Raw genomic sequence first — 26,193 nt, 5'->3', positions numbered from 1 at the left:
TTTCCGCAACAGGCAGGAAAGCACATACTTCAGCGGCTATGTAATGAGCTACCAGACATGTAGCTCAAACCTGGTGCCTGGCCCTGAGTAGACTCTTGGTAAAATTATGTTTTCCCCCTGTTCCCTAAGTTGACTGGGATGGTGTCTTCGCCATGTTCATAGATTCTGTGTGTGGGGGTCCTTAAACAGATCCATCCACCTTCAGACTGCAGAGCAAGCAGGCCACTGCTGGGCCACCGGCTGCACGAAGCTTCTGCTGGTAGCTCATAGCCCGTGGCAGAGTGGAATCAAAGGGAAAGCAATTGCTCAGGCTTCTCTTCAGCTGCCTCTGGAAGGGCCTCAGGTTTTTTTCTCATGAAGTCAGATGGAGGAAGAGGACTACTTGTGAGGGAGGTTGAAACGTTCCTAAAATTTAGTTGCTGGAAACCTCCATTTGAGAATGCACTTGTTGTACAAAATGACCAAGAAAGCTCCCCCACTCAAGGCCAGGTAGATGGAGGAGGATGGGTGGCTAGAAGCAGCTCAGGCTTCTGCTGCTCCCTCCTCTAGTCCCTGCATACATAGGCCTCATCTGTCCACATCCCCCCTTCCCCAGAGAAATGGCAGAGAAAACTAGCAGCAGAGTTCTGGGACACTTAGAGATCATTCTCTGCCAATGATGCATGGATGTGTCTCCTCCTCTTCTTCCTCCTTCTCATCTCCTTTCCTCTTTTCTTCTTTTAGTTTTTTAAAAGCTTATTCATTTATTATTTCTGAGAGAGAGAGAGCACAAGTAGGGAAGGGGCAGAGAGGGAGACACAGAATCCAAAGCAGCCTCCAGGCTCTGAGCTGTCAGCACAAAACCTGATGCAGGGCTCGAACTCGCAAGCCATGAGATCATGACCTGAACCAAAATCAGACACTCAACCCACTGAGCCACCCAGGTGCCCCTCTAAAAAAATTTTTTTTAACAGAGACCATGATTCACTTTGAGGAATTTTTTCACCTTTGGATACAAATGGCCTGTTTTTTCTTGTCTCCCCTTCTACCTCTGATTGTCATTGCTGTCTCCTTTGTGGACTGCTTCCCTCATTCCTGAATGGAGGAGGCCCCTCTAGTGTCCCTTCACACTTTTTCTTCTCTCCTCAGGCAATTTGACCCTCCTTTGTATCTTCGGGAGATGCCACCTCACGCCTCCTAGTTTGTATTTTGGGAAGATACCTATGCTGAGTTGCTAAATATGAGCCCTCCCTGGCTTGTCCAATGACACCTTGGGTTCGGCGTGCTTTGGGTTGACCTCACTTCCAGCATACGCCTACCTAGTTGCTCAAACCAGAGGTCTACGTGGCATATTTTACTGCTTTTTTCCACCAAGCCTCATAGACAGTGCCTGTTTTCTTGTTTTTTCTTACTGTCACTTTGCTAGTTCCAACATTGATCATATTCACCATCCTTTTAATGGGCCTTCCAACTGACCTGATCCAGTGTGTTCACCATAGATGTAAATTGGGACATTTCTTTGCTTAAAAACTTTCATGACTCCCATGATCCCCAGGATAAGCTTCACTCTCCCTAACAAGGCAAGAAAGGTGTTCTGAGGTCTAGTCCCCATCTCCCTGCTCTGGTTTTATTGCCTTCCACGGCCACACTGTTATCAACATCAGTTGTCTTGCAGTTCCCCAAGCAGGTCACGCTGCTTCAAACCTCTGCTCAGTTTCTGGAAAATCCTTTCTTCTGCTGTATATGTGATAAACTCAAAAGCATCCTGTGATTTTTGTTTTTTCTCTATAGAGTTGTCTCTGCCTTTTGAAACTGAATTAATCACCATCCCCTCTGGGCAGCTGCTGTAGCTCACACCATTGCACCTCCATTGTTATGCTCAAAATTGCATTTTATGAGTTCATCTTTCCCATTAGACTGTGAGTGCTTGAGGGCAGGAACCTAGTCGTATTCATCCTTGTATCATCAACTTCTGGCCCAAGGCCATATTGTCAATATTAAATAGATACTGTGGTTCAGATCTCGAATGTTCCACAAGAGGCTTTCTGTGCATTTGGAAGGGAGAGATACAGGAAAACCATCTGTCCAGAGCTCATGTGCCTATCCCACATGGCTCTTTGCTATCTGAGAGATGCTCAGGACCCCTCCAGGCCTCCCCCAACCACAACATCCCTTTCAGTTCTATCAACTTTCCAAACTCTTCTTTCTTCCCAAACTGTGCTCTGTTTTGCTTTCTAATATGACAGATAAACCAAGCTGGGCTAATTAGGACCAAGATATTGATGGCTGGTAATGACATAAAAAATAACTATGGACAGTTTACATTATTTAATATAACCACTCCTGGGGATATTTATATTTGAGTAAAAATAACTACCCCTTGTGAGTTCTTTCTGTTTTTAGAAATTTAGGATTATAGCATGCATATTTGTAAAATAAAAAATATTGTTATTGATATGAAGAAAAGAATCCCAAATAAGTGCTAACTTTAGCCAAATGTTTCTTTCAGCGTGAGATATCAGTTTCTTAAAAAAAAAAACACACACACACACACTTCCTAAAATTCATTTAAAAACTGTGAAAAATGGGAATGCTTGGGTGGCTCAGTCGATTGAGCATCCAGCTCTTGATACTGGCTCAGATCCCAGGGGTCATGGGATCGAGCCCTGTGTCAGGCTCCATGCTGAGTGTGGAGTCTGCTTGAGATTCTCTCTCTCTCTCTTTCTCCCTATGCCCTTCTCCCCCACTTGTGCTCTCTCTCTCTAAAATAAAATAAATACAAAATTATGAAAAGCTGTCAGGAATTAGAGTTACATTTGTTTGACTACATTTTAAACAGCAGGCAGAATTTATTGGGTGCCTTCTTTCTTGTTATAACTTTGGTTGGGTTTCATCATCTTCTGTGTGTCCTCATTATGCGTTGTTAGAGACTGTACTGGGGATGAGCATGTGATTCAGTTCTGTCAATGAAACACAGGGGAGGATCTTCAGGAAAGTCTTGAAAATACGTTGTTGTTTTTTACTTCTCTACTGGACGCTATCAGGTCTGCATAGATGCCTGCAGGGTGGCAGCCATGAGGAGGGGCAAACAGGGGCCAAGCCAACATGAGAATCACAGGGCAGACAGACAGAAGTGACCTGGATCTTCCATGACATTCAGCTGCTGAATGCTGAAATGGAGCCTCTCTACATGGGGAATTCTTACAATGAACGTAAATAAATACTGCTTTTTGTTTACTCCAGTGGTCCTTTGAAAAGACCAACAAAATTAACAAACGTTTAGCTAGGCATATGAGGAAATAAAAAAGACTCAAATTAATAAAATCAGGGATGAAAGAGGGGAGCTTCACTCTTGACATTACAGAAATAAAAAATGATCATATGGCCATGAATAATTGCATGCCAACAAATTAGAAAACTGATGGAATGGACAAACTTCTAGAAAGAAACAAAAAACTACCCAAACTGACTCAAGGAGAAAGAGAACACCTGAAGAGATCTCTAACAAATAATGAGATTGAATTAGTAATCAAAAACATTCCCCAAAAAAAGCCTAGGACCAGATGGCTTCATTGTGAATTCCACCAATCATTTATTTTGTTTTCTTTTATTTCTTTTTAAAGTTTTTAAAAGTTTATTTTTGAGAATGAGAGAGAGAGAGAGAGAGAGAGAGAGAGAGAGAGAGAGAGAGAGAGAGAAAGCAAAAGCGGGTGTGCAAACAGGGCAGGGGCAGAGAGGGAGATGGAGTATTGGAAGTAGGCTCTGCGCTGAGAGCAGTGCCTGGTGTGGGGCTCAAATGCGAGATCATGACCTGAGCTGAAATCAAGAGTTGGACACTTAACTGACTGAGTCACCCAGGTGCCCCTCCACCAGTCATTTAGAGAATCAACACCTATTTTTTATATAGTCTTCCAAAAAATAGAGGAAGAAGGAACACTTCTCAATTCATTTTAAAACAAGACAAAGACAATGTAAGAAAACTATAGGTTGATATCCCTTATGAATATAGACTAAAAAATTCTTTACAAAATACTGTCAAACTAATCTAGCAATGTAAAAAAAAAAAAAAAAGACATGTTCCAATTCAAGATGGTGACATAGAAGAATCCTGAAATTACCTCCTTTCATGGAAACACTGTATCTAAAGCTATATATGGAAAATTTTTCACTGAAAAAAATCCAAGCACTAACTGAGCAACTCCGACACATTGGGTAAATGAGAAAAAAACCCACATCCAAGCTGGTAGAAGAGGCTGAGACACAATCTTGCCATAAACCACATGCCTCGATGTGGTGACCCATAACCAGGAGAGAACTCACAGGCTCAAGCTTCTCCATAACTATAAAAGGGCTCTGACCCCACATCAGGCATCACAACTTTAATCACCAGCACCAGTGATTACCAAAATATCTATCTTTGAAAGCCAATTGAGGCCAGTGGGTTTGTGATTTCCCTCTGCCTCACTTCAGGTCACCAGTATCTCTCCTGAAAGGTAGCTCGTATACATGTTTGGCATGCTGAATTTTGTGACTGCCACCCATGGAATACCTCTAGATCATCTGGCTGTGATGGCCATCCAGGCTTATCATTTGTAGGTCTCACAAGACTGAAACAAATGGAGAAAGAGCTCTTACCTAGCTACCATCCCCAGAGCACTACAGAGAAACTAGAGATGAAGCACCCAGTCTTTCTGTGAAAGAGACCTATTAGGTTACCTTCATAGAAGCACCATGAAAGACACACAAGTATAAGTAGACTGTAATCCTCTCTAGGGATATAGGAGAGTGGGTGTTATCTTTGCACCTTCTTTTTAACAGAATCAAGAGCACTGATATCTCCTGGAGAGGAGCTTACACACACTGGTTTTCATGTCTGGAACTCCAGTTCTATGGATGCTGCTACAATCAGGGGTTATCTCCTGATTACCTGGCTCTGGTGGCTAGTGGGGCTCATGCTCATGGTCCCAAAGGAATGTATATATTTGCATATTTTTAAAAGATGCTCCCAGAGGGTCTGGCTTCCCAATAGGCTGAATCTAGGTGCTGAGATCCTACCTTTAGGGGACAGTGACAGATCTTGGCACATGTTCAACCATTGGGAGCCATTAAAAAATAATAGATTGCTTGGACAAGCACAAGGATTGGAGAGATGACAAAGAGCCAAGTCAGGGTTGAATGACAAGTTTCATCTCCTACATGAGACCATTCCTTCAACACTGGGAGAGGTGGTTGTTTCATTTACTATATAGAAATGAACACAGAGAGTCAAGCAAAAAGAAGAAACAGAGGAATATGTTCTAAATGAAAGAACAAGATAAAAACCTCAGGAAAAAAACTTTAATGTAATAAAACTTAAATGAAAAAACTTTAATAAAATTTGTTAAATAGCTTATTTAATAAATTTTATTAAATAATTTAATAAAATAAAGTTTTAATAAAACTTTAATACAATAATAAAAAAGTAATTTGCCTGAAAAAGAGCTCAAAGTAATGGTCATAAAGATGCTCACTAAACTGGGTAGAATACAGGAACACAGTGAGAACTTCAACAAAGACTTGGAGAATGAATAAAGAACCAAACAGAAGTCACAGAGCTGAAGATTACAATAAATAAACTAAAAAGCACCCTAGAAGAGTCTAGCAGGAGATTAGATGAAACAGAAGAAAGAATTAGACAGCTTGAAGACAAGGAAGTAGAATTTACCCATCCAAGCAGGAGGAAAAAAAGGTAGATAGCATAAGGGACTTATGGGACACTACCAAATGGGATAACATTCACATTATAGGGCTCTCAGAAGGAGAGAAGAAATGGCAGAAATCTTATTGAGAAAATAATGGTTCAAAACTTCCTTAATCTGGGGAAGGAAACAGAAGCTGAGAGTTCAAATAAGATGAACCCAAAGAGATCCACACCAAAACACAATATAATGAAAATTTCAAAAGTTAAAGACAAGGTGAGAATCTTAAAAGCAGCAAGAGAAAAACAAGGAAACCTGCATAAGACAATCAGCAGATTTTTCAGCAGAAACTTGGTAGGCCAGAAAGGAGTAGCACAATATATTCAAAGTGCTCAAAGAAAAAAAACAAACAAACAAAACCCAGCTGACAATACTCTATCCTGCAAAGTTATCAGGATTGAAGGAAGGAGAAAGAGTTTTCCAGATAAGCAAAAGCTAAAGAAAGGAGTTCACCAGCCGTAAATCAACCTTACAAGGATGTTATAGGAACTTCTTTAAGCTGGAAAGAAAGAGTGATAATTAGTAACAAGAAACACTTATGGAAGAGTAAATCTTACTGGGAAGGTAAATATATAGTAAAAGTAGTGGATTAATCACTTATAAGGCTAGTATGAAGTTTAAAAGACAAAAGTGGTAACAATAGCTATAATTAATTAGTTAAGGGATACACAAGATAAAAAGATGTAAAATCTGACATCAAAAAACATAAAACAGAATATTATAGATATAGGTTATATGTAAACCTCATGGTAACCACAAACCTATAATAAATACACAAAAAATAAAGAGAAAGAAATATAAGCATAACACTAAAGAAAGGCATAAAGCCACAAGGAAGAGAACAAGACAGGGACAGAGAGGAACTATAAAAAGAACCAGAAAACAATCAGCCGAATAGGATAAATACACAACTGTCAATAATTACTGTAAATGTATATGCACTAAATTCTCAAATGAAAAGACATAGAGTGACTGAATGGATTAAAAAAAAAAAAAAACCCAAGGCCCATCTATATGCTACTGACAAAAGATTCACGTTAGATGTAAGGACACACACAGGGTGAAAATGAAAGGATGGAAAAAGATGTTCCATGCATATGGAAAGCAAAAGAAAGCTGGAGTAGCTATACTTACATCTGACAAAATAAACTTTAAAACAAAGACTGTAGTAAGAGACAAAGAGGAGTATTACATAATAATAAAGGGGTCCATCCAACAAGAGGACACAACATTTATAAATATTTATGCACCCAACATGCAAGCATCCAAATATATAAAGCAGATATTAAAAAGCCTAAAAGGAAAAGTAGACAGAAATCCAATAATAGTAGGGGACTTTTATACTTCATGTACATTGATGGGTAAATCAACCAGATAGAAAATCAATAAGGAAACATTGACCGTATGTGACACGCTGGAACAGATGGACTTTACCAATATTTATAGAAAACTTCCATCCAAAAGCAACAGATTACCTATTCTTTTCAAGTGTACATGGACTATTTTCCAAGATAGATCATATATTAGACAAAAAACAAGTCTTAACACATTTAAAAATATTTAAATAACATCAAACAACTTTTTCAACTCCCATGGTATGAAACCAGAAATTAATTACGTGAAGAAAACTGGAAAATTCCAGCTACAAAATATCTAATGGGCCAAAGGAGAACTCCAAAGAGAAATTTAAAAATACCTTGAGATAAACATAAACGGAACATACCAAAATTTATGGGATGTAGCAAAAGCACTTGTAGCATTAGCTCTTCACAGTGATTGAAAACATTTGTTTTCAATGTCAGATTTTACATCTTTTTCTCTTGTGTATCTCTTAACTATTGTAATTATAGCTATTTTTACTTTTGTCTTCTAAACTTCATATTAGTCTTATAAGTGATTAATCCACTACCTTTACTATATGCTTAGCTTTCCAGTAAGATTTACTCTGCCTCAAGAAATAAGAAAAATCTCAAATAAACAATCTAACATTATACCACAAAAAAACTAAGAAAAGAAGAAACAAAGCCCAAAGTTAGTTGAAGGAAGAAAATAACAAAGATTTGGAGCAGAAATAAATGAAACAGAGACTAAAAAGACAATAGAAAGAAGTCAATGAAACTCAAAGATGGTTCTTTGAAAAGATAAACAAAATTCACAAATATTTAACTAGACTCAGCAAGGAAACAAAATCAAATGGAAGAGAAGACATCAAACTGATGATACCACAGTAATACAAAACATCACAAGAAACTACTATGAATAATTATATACCAACACATTGGACAACCTAGAAGAAATAGCTAAATTCCCAGAAACATACAACTTACCAAGACTAAATCATGAAGAAATAGAAATCTGAACAATGCAATTACTAGTAAGGAAATTGATTAACCAAAAACCTTCAAACAGAGGCACCTGGATGGCTCAGTCGGTTAAGCGTCCGACTTTGGCTCAGGTCATGATCTCACCACTCATGGGTTCAAGCTCCGCATTGGGCTCCGTGCTGACAGCTCAGAGCCTGGAGCCTGCTTTGGATTCTGTGTCTCCCTCTGTCTCTGCCCCTCCCCTGCTCATGCTTTGTCCCTCTCTGTCTCTCAAAAATATATAAATGTTAAAATAAATTAAAAATACCTTCAAACAAAAGTTCAGGACCAGACAATTTCACTTGCAAATTCTACCAAACATTTAAAGAGGAATTAGTACCAATCTTTCTCAAACTCTTGTAAAAAATATAAGATGAGGGCTCTTCCAAACACATTTTATTTTTTTCCAAACTCATTTTTGAAAGCCACCATTATCCTGAAAACAAATCCAGACAAAAATGATACAAGATAAGAAAATTAGAGGCCAACATTCCTGACAAACATAGATACAAAAATCCTCAACAAAACATTAACAAACTAAGTTCAATAATCTATTAAAGGGATCATACGTTGTGATCAAATGGGATTTATTCTAGGGATGCTAGGATGGTGAACATCAGAAAATAAATGTAATACTACAGCACAGTAACAAGATGAAGAATAAGAATCCTATGATCATCTAAATAGATACAGAAAAAGCATTTGACAAAATTCAACAACCATTTACCATGAAAAAAAACTCTCAACAAAATTAATTTAGAGGGAATATACCTTAAAATAATGAAGGCCATATATGACAAACCCATAGCTAACAACATCCTCAATGGTAAAAAGCTGAAAGCTTTCCCTATGAGGTCAGGAACAAGACAAAGATGCTGATTCTTGTCACTTTCATCAGCATTGTGCTGGAAGTCTTAGAGCAATTAGTCAAGAAAAAGAAATACAAGTCATCCAAATTGGAAAGGTAGAATTAAAAATGTCACTATTTGCAGATGACATGATGTTAAATTTAGAAACCCTAAGAACTATCAAAAACTGTTAGATCTAAGAAATCAATTCAGTAAAACTGCAGGGTATAAAATCAATATAAAAAATCAGTTGCATTTATATATACTAATAATAAACTCTCATAAAGAAAAGTTAAGAAAACAATCCCATTTCCAATGCATCACAAAGAATAAAATGCCTAGGAATAAATTTAATGAAGTAAAGAACCTGTACTCTGAAAACTATAAGAACTTGGTGAAACAAATTGAAGAAAACACAAATAAATGGAAAAAACATTCTGTATTCATAGACTAGAAGATTTAATGTTTTTTATAATGTCCATACTACCCATAATGATCTACAGATTCAATGCAATCCCAATCAAAATTCCAATGGCATTTTTCACAAATAAAAAATCCTACAATTTGTATGGAACCACAAAAGATCCCAAATAGCCAAAGAAATCTTGGCAAAGTAAAACAAACCTGGAGGCCTACTTCCCGATTTCAAACTATATTACAAACCTACAGTAATCAAAGCGGTATGATATTGTCATAAAATCAGATGCATGGATTGATAGAATAGAATGGAGAACCCAGAAATAAACCCATGCATATATGATCAATTTATTAATGACAAATGAATCAAGAATATACAATGGGGGAAAGGATAGTCTCTTCATTAAATGGTGCTGAGAAAACTGGATAGCCATACATAAAATGATGAATCTGGACCATTATTTTAAGCCATACAGAGAAACTAACTTGAAAGAGTTTAAAGATTTGAAAGTAAACATCAAACTCCTAGAGGAAAATATAGGCATTAGGCTCCTTGACATGTGTCTTAGAGATGATTTTTTTAGATTTGTCACCAAAGCAAAGACAATAAAAACAAACAAGTGGGACATTAAACTTAAAAACTTCTGCACAGCAAAGGACACCATCAATAAAATGAAAAGGCAACCTACTGAGTGGGGAAAAAATATGTGCAAAACCTATGGAATTTATATTAAAAAGGTGAATTTTATGGCTATATCAATTACATCTAAATAAAGAATTTAATCAAAAAATTTAAAAAAAACAACAGGAATAGTTTATTGGCAGTGTTTCTCCTTCAGATTCCTCTCTCCTAGCCCTTCTGAAGAACTGAGCTCTGGAGATGTGTCAAGTAAGGAATTGCTGCAGCTGAGGTCAGAGAGGTTTTTTTCCTGCTTTCTCCTCCAGGGTTTTGATGGTTTCCTGTCTCACATTCAGGTTCTTCATCCATTTTGAGTTTATTTTTGTGAATGGTGTAAGAAAGTGGTCTAGTTTCATTCTTCTGCATGTTGCTGTCCAGTTCTCCCAGCACTGTTTGTTAGAGACTGTCTTGTTTCCACTGGATATTCTTTCCTGCTTTGTCAAAGATTAGTTGGACGTACTTTTGTGGGTCCAATTTTGGAGTCTCTATTCTATCCCACTGGTCTACGTGTCTGTTTTTGTGCCAATACCATGCTGTCTGGATGATTACAACTTTGTAGTAGAGGCTAAAGTCTGGGATTGTGATGCCTCCTGCTTTGGTCTACTTCTTCAATATTATTTTGGCTATTTGAGGTCTTTTGTGGTTCCATACAAATTTTAGGATTGCTTGTTCTAGCTTCGAGAAGAATGCTGGTGCAATTTTCATTGGGATTGCATTGAATGTGTAGATAGCTTTGGGTAGTATTGATATTTTAACAACATTTTTTCTTCCAATCCATGAGCACGGAATGTTTTTCCATTTCTTTGTATCTTATTCAATTTCCTTCATAAGCTTTCTGCAGTTTTCAGTATACAGATCTTTTACATCTTTGGTTAGGTTTATTACTAGGAATTTCATGCTTCTTGGTGCAATTGTGAATGGGATCAGTTTCTTTATCTGTTGCTTCATTATTAGTGTATAGGAATGCAACTGATTTCTGTACATTGATTTTGTATTCTGCAACTTTGCTGAATTCATGTATCAGTTCTAGCAGACTTTTGGTGGAGTCTACCAGGTTTTCCATGTGTAATATCATGTCATCTGCAAAAAGTGAAAGCTTGACTTCATCTTTGCCAATTTTGATGCCTTTGATTTCCCTTTCTTGTCTGATTTCCAATGCTAGCACTTCCAACACTATGTTAAACAACAACAGTGAGAGTGGACATCCCTGTCATGTTCCTGATCTCAGGGGGAAGTCTCTCAGTTTTTCCCCATTGAGGATGATATTAGCTGTGGGCTTTTCATAAATGGCTTTTATGACGTTTAAGTATGTTCCTTCTATCTCAACTTTCTGGAGGGTTTTTATTAAGAAATGATGCTGAATTTTGTCAAATGCTTTTTCTGCATCGATTGACAGGATCATATGTTTCTTTTCTTTTCTTTTATTAATGTGATGGATCACACTGACTGATTTGTGACTACTGAACCGGCCCTGCAGCCCAGGAATGAATCCCATTTGATCATGGTGAATAATTCTTTTTATATGCTGTTGAATTCAATTTGCTAGTATCTTGTTGAGAATTTTTGCATCCATATTCATGAGGGACTATTTGGGCCTCATGAAGATAAAAAGCTTCTGCACTGCAAAGGAAACAATCAACAAAACTAAAAGCCAACCAATGGAATGAGAAGAGATATTTGAAAATGACACATTGGATACAGGGCTACTATCCAAAATCTATAAAGAACTCACCAAACTACACACCTGAAAAACAAATAATCCAGGGAAGAAATAGTCAGAAGACATGAATAGACACTTCTTTAAAGAAGACATCCAGATGGCCAACAGGCACATGAAAAGATGCTCAATGTCACTCCTCATCAGGGAAATACAAATCAAAACCTCACTGAGCTATCACCTCACGCCAGTCAGAGTGGCTAAAATGAACAAATCAGGAGACTATAGATGCTGGCAAGGATGTGGAGAAACCGGAACCCTCTTGCACTGTTGGTGGGAATGCCAACTGGTGCAGCTGCCAGTTTGGAAAACAGTGTGGAGTTTCCTCAGAAAATTAAAAATAGATCTACCCTATGACCCAGCAATAACACTGCTAGGAATTTACCCAAGGGATACAGGAGTGCTGTTGCATAGGGGCACTTGTACCCCGATGTTTACAGCAGCACTTTCGACAATAGCCAAATTATGGAAAGAGCCTAAATGTCCATCAACTGATGAATGGATAAAGAAATTGTGGTTTATATATACAGTGGAATACTACTTGGCAATGAGAAAGAATGAAATATGGCCTTTTGTAGCAACATGGATGGTACTGGAGAGTGTTATGCTAAGTGAAATAAGTCATACAGAGAAAGACATATACCATATATTTTAACTCCTGTGTGGATCCTGAGAAACTTAACAGAAGACCATGGGGGAGGGGAAGGGGAAAAAAGTTACAGAGAGGGAAGGAGGCAAACCATAAGAGACTCTTAAAAACTGAGAATAAACTGAGGGTTGATGGGGGAGTGGTGAAAGGGAGGGGAAAGTGGGTGATAGGCATTAAAGAGGGCACATGTTGGGATGAGCACTGGATGTTTATGGAAACCAATTTAACAATAAATTTCATATTTTATTTATTTATTTTTTTTAAATTTTTTTTTTCAACGTTTATTTATTTTTGGGACAGAGAGAGGCAGAGCATGAACGGGGGAGGGGCAGAGAGAGAGGGAGACACAGAATCGGAAACAGGCTCCAGGCTCTGAGCTGTCAGCACAGAGCCTGACGCGGGGCTCGAACTCACGGACTGCGAGATCGTGACCTGGCTGAAGTCGGACGCTTAACCGACTGTGCCACCCAGGCGCCCCTAAATTTCATATTTTAAAAAAATGAAGAACTGAACTCTGTAGAGTTAAATTGATATAGGTGTTCAGTTAATAGAACTGTCCTCTATCTTTTCTATGACTATCTTTGACACTGGATCTTTAATGGTAAGATCATTGGCTTTAATGTAATGATCATTGACTATGACTTTTATGGCAATAAAATGTACTTCTTTCTACTTAAGTATAATACTCCTAAAAGTACACCAACCTTAAGTATACAAAGTAAACATACTTATTTAACCATTAACCAGGTAAAGAATGTTTCCAGCATCCTAAAAGTGCTCTTTGTGTACCTGTCCATTCAATACATACTGTATTCTCCTAAATCTAACTACAGCCCCAAATTCTGGAACACCCTTGTCTGAGGTAGGTGGGGTAGCTCTCACCATATTCCATCAGACTCAGATCTTGTAGTATGTGCAAGTTGTACTTCATTATGTTTTGGCTATGTGCTTGCTTCCTTATTTAAAATGGTGTTATTTGGGCACCTGGGTGGCTCAGTTTGTTGAGGGTCCAACTCTTAACTTCAGCTCAATCATGATCTCATGGTTTGTGGGTCTGAGCCTTGAGTCAGGCTGCATGTTGACAGTGGAACCTGCTTGGGATTCTCTCTCTTCTCTCTGCCTCTCCCCTGCTTGCGCTTGCTCACTCTCTCTCTCTCTCTCTCTCTCTCAAAATAAATAAACTTAAAAAAATTAAATGGTGTTATTTCTCTGTTTTTTTTTTCTTTCTATAGTTTTAATGGAATGTAAGGGGAAAACACAGCAAAAATATTTCTATTCTTCCCTTAGTGAAAATCTTTCTCTATTTCAATATGTGAATCCTTGCTTTAAGCCAAAGTAATGAACTTTTCTCTTTAGAAATTACAGACTGGTTCCAACTGTCTTTGGAGGAGCATTATCCTTAAGAGAGGTACCATGGTATACTGGAGGAACACTGGATTGGGAGTTAGTCCTGGGTGTTTGACTACATTCCTGCTCTGTCTGTGTGAGGCTCTTAACTTGTTAAAGCTTTAGTTTCTTTTCACGTAAAATAAAGAGAGTAACACCAGCCTTACCAAATTCATAGAATTAGTGGGAGGATCAAATGGGACAAACAATATTATCCTATTTGTAAAATGCTATTGAAATACAGTATGGTAATTTTTTGCCTCCACATTGGAATCCCTGGAAAGCTGTTGGAGAATACAGAACAAAAAGATGTCATGGCTACTGTTGCCTCTTTATTCCATCTTAATATCCCCCTAGCTAATCTGCAGTCACTGAGGAGTCACATTAACATGGAACTTATATAATTCATAAACCGCTACAGCAGCCTGGAAAGCCTTTAATCAGTTGCTTTCACTCTTAATTATTTTAAAACCTCAATAATGGTCAAATGAGCTGCATGGCAGTTTAATTAATTTGCATTAAGCCCAAAGGTCCTGAAAGAGTGGTGAGTTTATGAACATGATGACTAAAGGCTCGGCAGGAGCATGTCAAGCCTGAATGGGTATCTGGGCTGGTTCCCATGGGATTTTCCCAAGTCAAGCTGTGTGTGTGTGTGTGTGTGTGTGTGTGTGTGTGTGTGTTGCATTCACAACATTTCCATCTCTGTTTATTACATTAGAATCAGTTTTGAAGCCTCTGAAAATGAGCTCACTTGCTAAAGAAAAGCTTTGGACTTGTCTATAACTCTAATTGCCTATGTTCTCCTTGCTCCAGTTTCTGTGTTTAATAGAGAGCTGGCTGCATGTTATTTTTATTTCTGTGGAGGAGAATTGGTGCTTCTTACTCCCTGCCCATCATACTGATTTGTAATTAGCATATTTCATCACAAAAATCCCAGTGGGTGATGATGGCATTCCTGAACTGTTTCAACTTGAGCCATATGGTACCCCACATTGGCCCTGCTCTGAGCGGTGGCTGCTCATTCCCCACCTGGGAGGCTTCCCCTTCAGGCAGGGCTCTGGGAAGGATTTATTACTAACATTACTGTCTCTCTCGGTTTGGACTTATAACCCATCTCATCACGACACATTTATGCCCAAATGGTCAGAGGGCAAAGAGGAAGAAAGGGGAAGTGAGTAAGTAGAGCCATTCATCTGGCTCATTGTACTGGTCTTCTGTTTTCCATCACACACAGCCATGCTTTCTGTGATATTTTGCAATGGCAGTGCTAGAAAATGAGTTTAGAAGAGTAGGAATATACCACTTATCTCCCAGGTTGTGAATATATAATGATATGCTGTGTGTGAAGCAGGTACAACAGAATCTGGCACATAGGAAAGAAGGTGGTTGTTTATTGAACATTTCCTATTTCAATGCAAGTCGTCTTGCAAAGATGAGTTTTCAACTTGGTGTGTGCTCAAGGCATCTTGAGTGGTGCCGTTCCATAGAACTTTCTGTACTGAAATATGATAGAACACTGTTCATTGTGGTAGCCACCAGCCACATGTGACTACTGAGCACTTGGTATGTGATTAGTGAGACTGAGAAATGTAATTAAAAAAATTTTTTTTAATGTTTATTCATTTTTGTGTGAGAGACAGAGTGTGAATGGGGGAGGGGCCGGGGGGGGGGGGGGGACAGAATCCGAAGCAGGCTCCAGGTTCTCAGTTGTCAGCACAGAGCCTAACATAGAGCCTGATGCGGGGCTCAAACTCATGAACCGTGACATCATGACCTGAGCCGAAGTCGGATGCTTAACCGACTGAGCCACCCAGTTGCCCTAAGAGAAATTTAATTTTTAATTGAAATTTAAATAGCCACAGATGACTAATACCTACTATGTGGGAAAGTACAGATCTAGACCCTAGATTTATTTTTTTTTAGAAGAGGTCCATTTAAACTTTAAGTAACTAAGATCTTTTCCATGAGTACTGAGAAACTAGGGTCCTCACAGATACCTAGACTAGTCTAAAATGAGATCAATGTGATTCACACAACTGTTAGTTTTCAAGTGTCCAGAACATTAATTGAATTCTTTGCTATTTTCAAACATGTTAAAATCCCTATTGCTACACATGCTAGTGGTAGAAAATAGTATTTAGAGAATGACCTGAATGACCCCTAAAGGGCTTTTTATAAGGAAATGTGAGCGAACTGTCATTCCTATTCAAGCTTGCATGCACCTCTCTTGGAAGCAGAAAAAGTTGAAAGGGGTATGGAGTTTTCCTAACAGGAAAGAGACATGAAGGCGAGGTGGAGGTGGTGCAATGTGGCTTAGAGCTGGATGAAGATCTGGATGCTCTGCTTTTTGAGGAAGGTCCTGGAGTGGGAGGAGCCTCTTCTTTTACCTTAGGGGAGAACTATTACCCCATGGCTTTGGACATATCAGAAACCAAAAGCGTGGCTGGAAGAGAAATACCTTGACGGTAGGGGGACGAGACCTTTATTATTTAAGTCATTATTTGAATGGCCACTGGATATCAGACCTCTAGACAGGGAATACAGAGAGCAAAAATAGATGTCACTTCTACCCCTATGGAGCTTGCTGCCTAGTGGCCCAAAGAAACATGATTATGTAATGGTGCAAATAGCTATGATGACAGGTAAGAAATTTACTGGGGCTGTGTCAGTGGCTGACAGGGGAGTTTTGGGGCTGAATTATACACTACGGGTTGTATGCTCCAGAAAGCATCACTTGTGGTTGAAGAGGAAAGAACAGAAGATGATTAACTATTCATTCAATACCTTAAATTTGAGGCACTACATTAGCTACTGGCAGGAGATAAAAATGTGACTAAGATGATTTCTTCCTTTCAGGATTAGAGGTGGGCCTCACTGGAGGGAGTAAGTACATACAAAATAGATGCCAAGGCAGATGCTAGAACACAGTCAACGTCAAAGAGGGTGAAGGACATGGGGTTCAGAAGAGACCAAGATTTGCCTTGTCGAGAGTAGCTTTAGCCTAGACTTGGGATATGAACATGAGGTGGTGGGGCCACTCCATTCAAACTGTGCATGTGGGCTTAGAAAGGGAGTACCAAGGCTGGTATTACTCTATTAAAAGGAGGAGCCCCTTGTCCATGTTACCTGGTTCCATGTAAACCCAATATCGTTGTATAGTCTCATGGTGGTGGAAGGAGGACAGAGGAAGGCAGATGTGAGGAGGCAGCCCCCCAAAGACTGAACTTTAACACTTCTCCAGTCAGGTGGCAAAGCTTAGAACTAATTTAATTTGGTTTAGAGAAAGAATGATTTCTGTTGTATCCTAAAATTCTGGAGTAAAGGTCATACTTGTTGTGGATGATTACCCTCAAGGAACTTACATGAGGGTGGGTGGATAAAAATGTGTCAATATTTGCCACAGTGCAATTTGAGCCATAGGTGAGGCATCTTATAGGGCATTCAGAAGAAAGGTCACTTATAGTTAGAACCAAGAAAGTCAAAGTATGCAGTGATGTTTGTAATACCTCACTGAGCACATAGTGGTTTCATAGTGATTTCACTGATAACTCACTGATTTCATAGTGGAGAGGGAAGGGAATTCCAAGGAAAGAGTTAGAACAAAGGCATATGAAACATGGAACATATTCTGGTGGCAGAGATGAACCCAGTACTTCTAGGGCAAACAGAGAGAAAAACCTTGCCTTCCTGGCTCAGGGTCTGGTCATTCCCTAGAGTGACATGTCCCCACTGAGAATTATTATATTTTATTTATATTCCCATAGCTCAGGGATATTTTATCAAACTACACTTCAAACTATAGCTTGTTTTGCAAAAATCAATACAAATATTATTTGAAATATAGTAAAATACTGGATATGCTTTTTATAAACTACAAAGGACCTTTAAGGACCCTCTTTTTAGACTGATTCACTGCTAATCCTCCTCCCCATTTGGAAATCTGTGGACATGAATACAGCTTAATGGTATGTGAAGAAGCCATGGGTGTTAGAACTGGGAGTTTGGTAATAACCAGATGAAGCAGTTTGCTTCGGACTAAGCTGTTAATAGTGAGTAGGCACAGAAGAAATCAATCAGATCAGAAAGCCCTCATCGGAATAAGATGGACTTAATCAAGGAAGGTTTTTTGGGAAAGGTGCTATGAAGAAGGCACTGAATAACACAAAGGTTTGCAGAAGAATAGTAGGGAGGGGGGAATGAACATTCACTTAGTGCTATGTTGCTGAATGAATAAGCAGATAATGAATGAATGGTAGCATGAAATTGTGCAGGTTGAAGTTCACATGAATTGAATAAGTCACCGAGGAACAAATTCTCAAAAAAATGAGAAAGTGACAAAAATGCAGCACTCATATTTGGAACTCTGTAGGTTGATAGCAGGTAAACAAAAAATGTTCTTATTGCTACCATCACATGAGAAAGAAAAGTTTCCTTGGAGCTAATGGAAATTGAGTACCATCACCAGACTGGTTAACAGAGTCAGAAAGAGCAGTTATTTGAGTGAGGTGTACCCTGGTAATTTTATCTCAGTTGAAAATAAGAGTTCTTCCTTTTATGTGGAATAACCCCAGAAAATTTCCTGGGCCTTCAGCAGATTAACTCTGAGAAAAATTCAGGCAGAAAATAGAGCCCATGGTCAAGCTGTAGTATCAGCTGTTCCATCCAGGGTATGAAATTGGATTTAATTTAGCAGAAAGCGATTTTTGGGTGAGATGCCTACCTGCTAGGACTGAGTCACTAACCTTGGTGGTCTGGTTGCCCAGTGATGACAGGCTGGATTCCTCCCTGCAAAGGCACCCAGCAGTGGGAGGGAGGAGAGGAGAAGCAAGCTCATTAGTATTTGGAGAGAGGAAAAGGCTATTTTTTCTAAGATGCAGGACCTCCTGCCTGGAAACCTAGCACATAGAGGCCAGCCTGGAGGGGGGCTTTCATCCTGTGAATGCGGTCATGAAACTTTGAAGGTGGTTCTCGCACAAGAATTCCGCTGCCATTTTTGAAAAGGCGACAAAGCAGAGCAATTTTCTAGGTGGTCAGAAATCTGGTCAGCTCCCTTTCCCAGCCAGGTTCTGAATGATTTGAAAACTAAGACAAAGGAGAGGAAGGTCTAAGCCAAATGTCACCTTTATTAGCTGTAAAAACCAGGATGGAGGGTATGGTTTACATTTGTTAGTGCCCCCAGAATTCAGCACACTCATCCTTCCCCCCCCCCCCACCAAAATTGGTGGCACCTGAAAAGGCAGCCTCCTCCCTCACATGCTGCAGAGACCCTCCCCTAAAGATGTACCAGAAACCACCTGCTCCCCAAGAGCAGCTATTCCTTACAGGGAGAAGGGGGAGCTAAGATAAACACATCCAGTTGTTCTCAAATTTGTAATTCTACCCCTTAATAGGAAAAGAAGCCAGAAATGTAGCAACCAGCAGAGTGGGGAAACAATGCTCCTCCTAGTATCTGACTGGACCAAGTGGTTTTGCTGGTTCATCCAGGAACCTTTTCAGGGCCCAGAGGGTAGCAGCTCCCTCCACAACGCCCCCCACCCCCCACTTCTTGTTGACCCACTGTGGGATTTAACATCAACTGACTTCTCTGGGACTTTATAATGAAGGCAGTTGCAGTTATGGTTACCCAGAAAAGCTATCCCAAAGTGCTCTTGGAGATTGAATCTCTTCAATTCAGTGACCTGTTCTCAGATCGACTAGATATACTGGGAACTGGCAAGAAACCTGTACTCAGAATTGGCTAGGAAATCAGCAGGGCTCAGGGTGAGAAAAAAAACACAGGTTTAAAAGTTGTAAGAGTTGTAAGACAGCAACAGTAGACCACTGAACCGAGTTCAGGACCCTATCCGTGTGGGGTCTTCTGCCAATGCACAGATCCCATGCCCATGAAGTCAGCCCTCCGTGCTTACAGATGCTATTCATGCTCTCTGGACTATTTCCTCCTTTGCCTGTGCTCCGGCTGGGTCTGGGTCTGGGTCAGTAGGTCTCTCACACATACACACACACCTTAGTATAAATTATTTGTAACATGTGTAAGAGAAATTCTTATCAGAGTGCAGTTTCATCAGTTTCCACAAAACAAACACGTCCATGTAACCAACGTCCAGTTCATTTAACAGAACATTATCGGAATCTCAAAAGCCCCTTCATGTTCTTTCTAACCTTTACCCCATTTTCTTGTTGTGATTGGCTTCTTTCATCCAATTATCTTTATGAGATTTACCTATGTTGTAGTATGGGCTAACTTCACTTGTTTACATTGCTGTATTTTACATCATTTTACTTACGCAAGTTATGTATTCCTTCTACAGTTGATGCACATTTGCATTGTTTCTAGTATTTGGCTATTACAGTTAATGCAGCTGTGAACATTCCAGTGTGTCTCCCCTGGTGCATTTGTGCATTTGCTTTATAGGAATTGCCAGCTCATGGAGCAAGCATATGCTAAACTTTAGTTGTTGTTTTCTCAAAAAGATGGAGGAATTTACTCTCCTACTAGCAGTATATGAGAGTTCCATTTGCATAATCTTCTTGCCAACATTAGTTTTGTCTTCTGTTAAAACTGTTTTTATTTTTTATTTTAGGTATTGTGGTTGGAGGGATGTATAAAAAATGATCAATTTGCCTAATTTCAGAAAGGACTGAAAGATCCTTAGATTCATACATAAAAACCACTTCCTATTTCAGCTTCTCTCTGTGCACTGGCTTTACTCTTCTGCACAATTTTTTCCTTCTGCATGGTGGCAAATAGAGCCATGGCAAATTCTATTGCTATTAGAAGTTGGAAAAGGAGAGCCCTTTAGACTAGAGGAGTCAAGAACTGGAATTTAAGAAACTTGGAGAAAGTGGGGAGAAGGTGGCCAGGTATTCTCAGGTGGATGAAGGTAGATAGAACAGTCACATCAAAACTGTTCTAGGTGCAGTGGCAGATTCTGCTAGGGAGCAATGGTTGGTATGGCTGAGAGGTAGCAGGGCCAAAGTGTGCAAATGGGGCACTCCCTGGGGCAGAGGAGCTTGGCTGCTACCACTGGTTTACCCATGTCTGGTTTAGGAAAATTAATCTGGCCAAGGTCCATTCAAGGCAAAGAGAAAGGCTGGAGGCTGGTCAGGGCAGGAGAAAGGGATGATGGAGGGCCTGGATCAGTGCTTAGTGTGATATCCGAAGACCAAGAAGAATTACACTTATTTGGAAAGAATTGATGGTCCTTGGCCATCCTCCTGTTCTCATGCCATCATGTGGTGCAACTGGATGCCCGATTGGACTGCTTATAGAGAGGCACTGTGTGGTCTCAGTGGGTCCTTCCCTGGCTGCAGTGGAGAAGCACCAATATCAAGTTATACATACTAGGCACCTCTTGTTAAATTGTTGTCTAATTGCCTAATGAAATAGTGTTGGTGCTCACTGGCCTAAATTTAGAAGAGTGTTACACAATAAAAGTACTTTGGTGTCTTAGTTGATTTCATGACCTCACATTATGGAAAAGTTTAATTTGCTTATTCACTTTTGTAAAGAAATAGAGCTTACTTTGGTAGATTGGAGCCCCAAAACATATTAATATAGTTGTACATTTGTACTTTGTATAGTTCATTTTCTCCTTGATTGTGGTATCTTCCTGCCCTTGTCTGCTTTGAAAAGCTGCACAGTACATTAACTCCTTTCTCATTTTAATACTTGCATATTGTCCTGTTTGTATACGAAGTTGACTTACTCAAGAAAAATGTGTGGTTCCTTTAAATATTAAAAAAAAATTCATTCTTTCCCATTCTCAAATGCCTATTTTAGGAGACAGAAGATATAAACCTAACTCTCTCTTTTGTCACCAGAGGTATGAGAACATGTGTAGAAGCAGCATTCAATGGTTGGTGGGGAAGGGAGGTAGTGGTGAGAGAATGGCTAGGGATCTTCAGTCTTTGCTAGAATGAGTCACTCTGCTCCTTGCCTGAGGCCACATGTTTACTGATGATGTGTGTGGAGGTCTGTGCCTATGGGGTACCTTCAACCCAATCTGTGGTAGGTGAGTGTTTGGGAAAGTAATATACTGAAAGAGGGATCCAACTGGTTGGTGAAGAGGAAGGGCTATACATTTTGAGATTGATGGGTTCATACACATTGTCCCCCACTGGAAATTGTCATAAGCATCAAGACAAAACTGCACTCACACAGCCTTGATTTCCAATTGCCTAGTATGAGGGTTAAGTCCACCTGTCCTAATTTCTTCTTAGCTGTATTGTGAACATTGCACATATGTGAAAGGTCTACATAATGTAAAGAATTTCAGTTATTAACCAAATAAAAACAAGTGCATTTCCCCATGAGACCTTTAGACTTGGAACATTTGACTTTAAAGAAGTAGAAAACAGGAAAAGAGAGTATTTATTACCAGTTCTCATTTAGGCCAAGTTTGCTTATCCTGTTTATCTAAAATAAGAGCCAACAATCTGGAGTGGTTTCAATTGGATCTAAATATTTCTCCACATTTGAATGGGCTCCAAGAGCCTGTTCCAGCACTTGGGCCAAAACATCTGCATGTTCTGGAGGACAGCAAAGTTGTCTGCATGTGCAGGGGCTCTGTTTTGGCTGGAGATAGGCAATGGTGTCATCATTCCCACCATGTGGCCATCCAGCTACCTCCTGCTGCTCTCAGTTGATTGTGGGTGTTGAGTCCTGGAATTAAGTCACTATGGGAAGCAAGTTTCTGCTTTTAGCAACTCAGGCCACTCTGTCTGGACATCTTAACTCTGGGAAAGCTGGACTTTGCTCAGGCACAATTTCTGCTTTGGGAGAAAAGAATTATGATGGCTAATGTTCATTAAGAACTTATGCACTGGGCACTGTTCTAAGCACAGTTCTTATGTTAACTCATTTATTCCTCATAATGTTTGAAGTAGATACTGTTATTGTTCCTGCTTTACAGATAAGGAAAGAGGCAGAAGACACTTAACCCATTAAGTACACTCCACGAGTAAGAAACATCATGGATGATAATCACAAGCTATAACAACTAGGACGATCCAGGCACTGGGCAACCAGAGGCAAGACTGTGACCACTAAGATGAGATGCTACCATACACAGAACAAGCAAGGCTATGTAGCTACTACTGGATGAACATCACCTTACATGGCAATAAAAAGCCAGGCCATCTGGCTACAGGGTCTACATTCTTACCACTCCTCAGCATTCCATCTTTGTTTTCATAGTGCCTGGCACAGAGTAGATATTCAGCAAACAGTGTGCTAAATTGAAGTGCTCTGTTGTCCAACGGCTTCCCTGTTGGAGAGCCTATATTTTCTGTCTCCTGCTTTTAGCACCTAGGACAAGGCCTTAAGCATGACTGTCCTCTTGTCGAATAACTCAAAAGTAGTTTCCAGTAGTAGTCCAGAAGTCTTAGGTCTCTTCTCTTTGCTTCTCCTTTGAAGACCCAGTCCCATTCAATTCCTTCTAGCTTCTCCAAGCAAACAACCCATCAGGACACATGTCGATACACCCAACAGTTCCTTTGTTCGTTCTCAAATTGTTCTATTCTAGGTCATGTAATAACTTTCCAGAAGCCAATGAGAATGTGTGGCTCTTAAGAAGTGGCCCTAGTTGCTCTGACCTCAACCGTAGCAATCTCTTACTCAACACATCCCCAAAGGCAAGGGAATTAAAAGCAAAAATGAATTATTGGGACCTTATGAAGATAAAAAGCTTCTGCACAGCAAAGGAAACAACCAACAAAACTAAAAGGCAACCAACGGAATGGGAAAAGATATTTGCAAATGACATATCGGACAAAGGGCTAGTATCCAAAATCTATAAAGAGCTCACCAAACTCCACACCCAAAAAACAAATAACCCAGTGAAGAAATGGGCAGAAAACATGAATAGACACTTCTCTAAAGAAGACATCCGGATGGCCAACAGGCACATGAAAAGATGTTCAGCGTCGCTCCTCATCAGGGAAATACAAATCAAAACCACACTCAGATGTCACCTCACGCCAGTCAGAGTGGCCAAAATGAACAAATCAGGAGACTATAGATGATGAAGAGGATGTGGAGAAACGGGAACCCTCTTGCACTGTTGGTGGGAATGCAAATTGGTGCAGCCACTCTGGAAAACAGTGTGGAGGTTCCTCAGAAAATAAAAATAGACCTACCCTATGACCCAGCAATAGCACTGCTAGGAATTTACCCAAGGGATACAGGAGGGCTGATGCATAGGGGCACTTGTACCCCAATGTTTATAGCAGCACTCTCAACAATAACCAAATTCTGGAAAGAGCCTAAATGTCCATCAACTGATGAATGGATAAAGAAATTGTGGTTTATACACACAATGGAGTACTACAGGGCAATGAGAAAGAACGAAATATGGCCCTTTGTAGCAACGTGGATGGAACTGGAGAGTGTGATGCTAAGTGAAATAAGCCATACAGAGAACGACAGATACCATATGTTTTCACTCTTATGTGGATCCTGAGAAACTTAACAGAAACCCATGGAGGAGGGGAAGGAAAAAAAAAAAGAGGTTAGAGTGGGAGAGAGCCAAAGCATAAGAGACTCTTAAAAACTGAGAACAAACTGAGGGTTGATGGGGGGTGGGAGGGAGAGGAGGATGGGTGATGGGTATTGGGGAGGGCACCTTTTGGGATGAGCACTGGGTGTTGTATGGAAACCATTTTGACAATAAATTTCATATATTGAAAAAAAAAAAAGAAGTGTCCCTAGTTGGTCCTAGAGAAGCAGAGCAGGAGGCATCAGCCCATGGAAGGGTTGAATGAACAACCCTAAGAGGCCTCTGAAGCTCCTGTGTCTTTGGGGAGAGAAAAAAAATTCTTGGAGTGGATTATCACCACGGAGTAAGAATGGACACAGCGTTTTCCATTTAGCAGGTCTAGGATAGAGCTTGAGAATTTGTATTTCTTGGGGCGCCTGAGTGGCTCAGTCGGTTGAGCGGTGACTTCAGCTCGGGTCATGATCTCGCGGTCAGTGAGTTCGAGCCCCGCGTCAGGCTCTGTGCTGACAGCTCAGAGCCTGGAGCCTGTTTCGGATTCTTTGTCTCCCTCTCTCTGACCCTCCCCCATTTATGCTCTGTCTCTCTCAGTCTCAAAAAATAAACGTTAAAAAAAATTAAAAAAAAAAAAGAGAATTTGTACTTCTAACCAATTTCCAGGTAGTATTTCTGCTGCTCTGGGCACTGCAGCTTCAGACCACTACACTATACCCCTCCCTCTCTAGGGCCAGTCTTCCTCTACTTCAGAGAAAACTCTTATAGATGAATTTCACCTGGGAGTTTGGAAGGACTCCTGGCCCAAGGCCAAGGTTCTAGTTCTTTCTCAGCAGGCTTGGCTGCATCCTCACTCTGGGCACTGGCACTAGGATTAAATGAAGTTTAATCCTAAGCAAAGTCCCGACACTTGGCCTTGCTGGCCTTAAACCAAGGGCTATTCCAAGTGTGGTGTGGTGCTGTGGTAGCCGTGGCTAGCCAGGAGTATGTGTGATCTATGTGTCCCCACTAGGAACCTGTTAACCACCAATTCCACATGTCAGCTATTGTCCCATTGGGATCCTGATTTTGAAGGCATGAAAGAGTGCCTAGTGACAATCTTCTCTCCTATCCCTCCCAAGCCAGGTTTTCCTCTTCAGAACAGCTCTATCTCCTCTTTGAATCTTCTCCATCCTCTCCAGGTAGATTACAGCTTTTGCCTCAGGGATCCCCAAAGATTGTAAGCACATCTTTTACCACATTTGTGGCATTTATTTAAACTGTGAACAACTGGAGGGCATAGCTCTCTGCCTTGTGAAAGTGCAGGAACAATGTGGGCACTCTCTAAATGTTTGACAAATGTTTACAAAAGCAACAATTAGGAAAACAATGCAATCCAACAGATATAACAGTCTGGCTTTAGAGTCATCTGACCTGAGTGTAGGTTTTAGCTTTACCACCTGTTAATTGTGTACACTTGTATAGGAATTACTTAACGTAGTTCATTCTCTGTTTCCTAATCTGTAAAATAAGTACAGCCTCTTCCTCATAGGGCTGTTGTGGTAATGAGTAAGACAATACATATAAAGCTTCTATCACCATGCTTGGCACACAGTAAGTGCTCAGGCAATGGTATTTATGAAAGAACCATGTTTTAGACAGTGAGGAGTGGGTGGGAAGAGGATTGGCGCAAGAAAGAGGAGTCCTGGAACTTCTGTCTTTCAGGGTCTTATTCAGTATCATGTTTCAGTCTGAGATATTGAAGTGGGATACAGGAGATTCTCAAGGGTAGATGTGCCATATTTGAGCGACAGAGCCAATGACAGTGGAAAGACTCAAGACAGATTGATCTTCACTTCCATTTCTGTGTTTGGTTTTAGTGGTTTGAATTTGCTGGCCGCCCTCTTTCATAGACACCCTTTCTGTCTGTATTCCTCAGCTGATCTGAATC

Source organism: Prionailurus bengalensis, chromosome C1 (assembly GCF_016509475.1).
Source record: "Prionailurus bengalensis isolate Pbe53 chromosome C1, Fcat_Pben_1.1_paternal_pri, whole genome shotgun sequence".
Classification (NCBI taxonomy): Eukaryota; Metazoa; Chordata; class Mammalia; order Carnivora; family Felidae; genus Prionailurus; species Prionailurus bengalensis.
The sequence above is the reverse complement of the archived record's forward strand: the minus strand, read 5'-3'. Positions refer to the sequence as shown.